Genomic DNA, 3,301 nt, shown 5'->3' on the forward strand with positions numbered 1-3,301 from the left:
GGAAAGTATTCAGACCCCCTTAAATTTTTCACTCTTTGTTATATTGGACACTATTATTATTTGTTATATTTCACCAGTTTTAAAGGAGGGATTTTCTATAATCATAGTGCAGTCTGTCTATATCTACATGCATGTCCTCAAGAAACCCCATCAGACTGGAGTTGCTGCTTCATTGATGTAATCATAATGATGTGTAGCTAACAGTGGATTAGCATTGATATGTCTCGAGCTGCTGTAGAAAATGAAGACTTCAAGCTGTTGACAAGGTCCAGGAAATTGCACAGGGGACATTGTAGAGGACACGTCTGTTCTGTCGTTGAGCTGATCACACAGCTGTTTCGGGTCGTCATGACAGAGCTTTACGGCAGCCGTGATGAGGCACTATAGACTCCAAGTGTGTGTCTTCTCACACAAAGCCAACTGTGTTGCATTAGTGGCCATGCATTTGGCCCACATCTGGGCGTGAGTTGATAGCATGAGATATTTTATGATTAGGAGAATGTTTCTTTGTCAGCTAATGCTCAATCATTGATGTAATGCACAATAAATCTTTCATCTACATGCACACATACACACACTCTGGAGTGTCTGAAACACTGAAAACAGATGCCAGTTCTTTAAACAACATGGAGCTCATGCTAAAAGAAATAAGGCAGTTGTACAAGCTTGCTGCTCTGGCCGAGGGTCGAGTGAAAATGCTCACGGTGGGTATATGGACACCACAGCATATGGAGGCTAGTCCACAATATGGGCTCTGTAGATGACTATAAAAACCTGGAGTATAGAAGTTGTGTTGAAGAAATGGTCAAGTGTACAGGAATGCCTTGCCATTACGTTCAATTCTCTGACATTGGAGGCTGCTGAGCAAGAAAAAAAATCTCTGGCATGAATGTCCATTTATAGAGCTATTGTGTATTACATATAGAAATCTGGGCCAGGTTTAATATTTGGTCATCTACAATTGACCCATCAACAATCAGTTATTTTGCACCAACTTCAAATCAAAGTATTGACATAAACTCTCATATTGACTCATATTTGGTGTGGATTTGAAAGATCCCTCTTTTGGGTTTTGGTCAGTGTTCATTCTATGCCAGCTACATTTATGACTGCAGGATTTACAGTGAGGTTTGTAAATAACACAGTGAGAGTTTGGCTCTGGTAAATAACAGCTTCAACTAAATTCAGCCTGAGTGAAGCTGATTACTGCTGTGACCATAAGGAGCAGATAAAAGGCTGATGCAAATGAACTACCATGTAAGAATGTTTAAAAAAAAAAGTGACTCACTATATGGTCTCTAATTAATGCAATGACAGTACTATCTATACTATCTTGTCTAATCTGTATTTAGACAAATTTAGAGCCAGAGTTTGGAAAGAACACTAAATTTACATTTATACTGTGAATAAACCAAGAGAACAGACATGAAATGTGACATATATATATATATATATATATATATACATATATATAATATATAAACATATATATTATATATAATATATAAACATATATAAACGGGGAACAAAACACAACACAAGACAGAAACAGAGTCTGACATTACTCCCCCCTGGGGACCCCTGGAGGCTGGTGCAGGACTGGGACACAGGGAATACCTCCAGGGCAGATCAGGCAGTCCAGGGTGCCATGGCAGCACAGGGAGCACAGGGGCCATGGCGGAGCAGGGAGCCATGGCGGAGCAGGCAGACTAGGAAGCCATGGCGAAGCAGGTAGTTCAGGAGGCCATGGTGGAGCAAAGAGTCCAGGAGGCCACGGTGGAGCAGACAGTTCAGGAGGCCATGGCGGAACAGGGAGCTCGGGAAGCCATGGTGGAGCAGGGAACTAAGGGGGCCTGGCCTCGGCACTCGGCCCAGCCTCCACGGACGGACCCCTACTACCCCCCCCCCCCCCCCCTGGAGGCTGGTGCAGGACTGGGACACAGGGAATACCTCCAGGGCAGATCAGGCAGTCCAGGGTGCCATGGCGGCACAGGCAGCTCAGGGACCATGGCGGAGCAGTGAGCTCTGGAAACCATGGCGGAGCAGGCAGTTCGGGGCGCCATGGCAGAGCTGGCAGACTAGGAAGCCATGGCGGAGCAGGTAGTTCAGGAGGCCATGGCGGAACAGGGAGCTTGGGGAGCCTGGCCTCGGCACTTGGCCCGGCCTCCACGGATGGATCCCTACTACCCGCCCCCTCAAAAAAAATCCTTGGGGAGAATATAGTCTTTAGAGGCCCTCCGTAGGCCTAACTCAGGAACTGTGGCCCTCCTTAGGCTGGACAAGGGAACTGGAGCCCTCCTGGGGCTAAACTCGGGGACTGAAACCCTCTCTGGGCCAAACTCGGGGACTGGGGCCCTCTCTGGGCTAAACTCGGGGGCTGGAACCCTCTCTGGGCTAAACTCGGGGATTGGAGCCCTCTCTGGGCTAAACTCGGGGACTGAAACCCTCTCTGGGCTAAACTCGGGGATTGGAACCCTCTCTCTGCTGGACTGGGAAACGGGAGCCCACTCAGGGCTGGACAGGACCAGCGCGGACGAAGCTCTGGGGCTAGGATGAGGGCGGAGAACAGTCCTTTTCTCCTCCTCCTCTTTTGGTTTGAGGACATCAGAACGTCCGGCGGGCTTGGAAATACCACGGCCGGCAGGCTTGACTGATGAACGGCCGGCCGACTTGACTGAGGATGGATGGGACAAATGGGTGATGCCTCTGGGCTGGCAGCGAGGAGAGGGGTTCCGCTGACGAACCGAGCCAGGTTGATGTAATCGGGCAGGGTCCACCAAAAAAAAACGAGAAAACAAAATGGGGAGAAGGGGCGCCGCTTACTTTTCTGTCTTTGGTCCGGTATTCTGTCACGTTTGCTACTGTGCTGGAGCGCGGAACGAGTAATGAGGAGACGTGGAGTACATCAACAAGGAGAATTTAATGAAATCAATGGAACCAGGAAAACACACGTAGCTTAGGAGGTTGACATTCACATACAGACATTCAATACCGAACAAAGAAACTATGAAAAACACAGGGCTAAAGTACTCCAAACTAAATGGGGAACACCTGGAAATAATGTCATAATAAACATAGGAAACACCTTGGACAAATTAACCTAATCAGGGAACAGGAACAGGAAGGCCAAATAAGGGCATAAACATTACATGGAGCACGTGGGGAACAAAACACAACACAAGACAGAAACAGAGTCTGACATTACTCCCCCCTGGGGACCCCTGGAGGCTGGTGCAGGACTGGGACACAGGGAATACCTCCAGGGCAGATCAGGCAGTCCAGGGTGCCATGGCGGCACAGG

This window comes from Sinocyclocheilus anshuiensis, unplaced genomic scaffold (assembly GCF_001515605.1).
Source record: "Sinocyclocheilus anshuiensis isolate Anshui unplaced genomic scaffold, SAMN03320099.WGS_v1.1 scaffold166, whole genome shotgun sequence".
NCBI lineage: Eukaryota > Metazoa > Chordata > Actinopteri > Cypriniformes > Cyprinidae > Sinocyclocheilus > Sinocyclocheilus anshuiensis.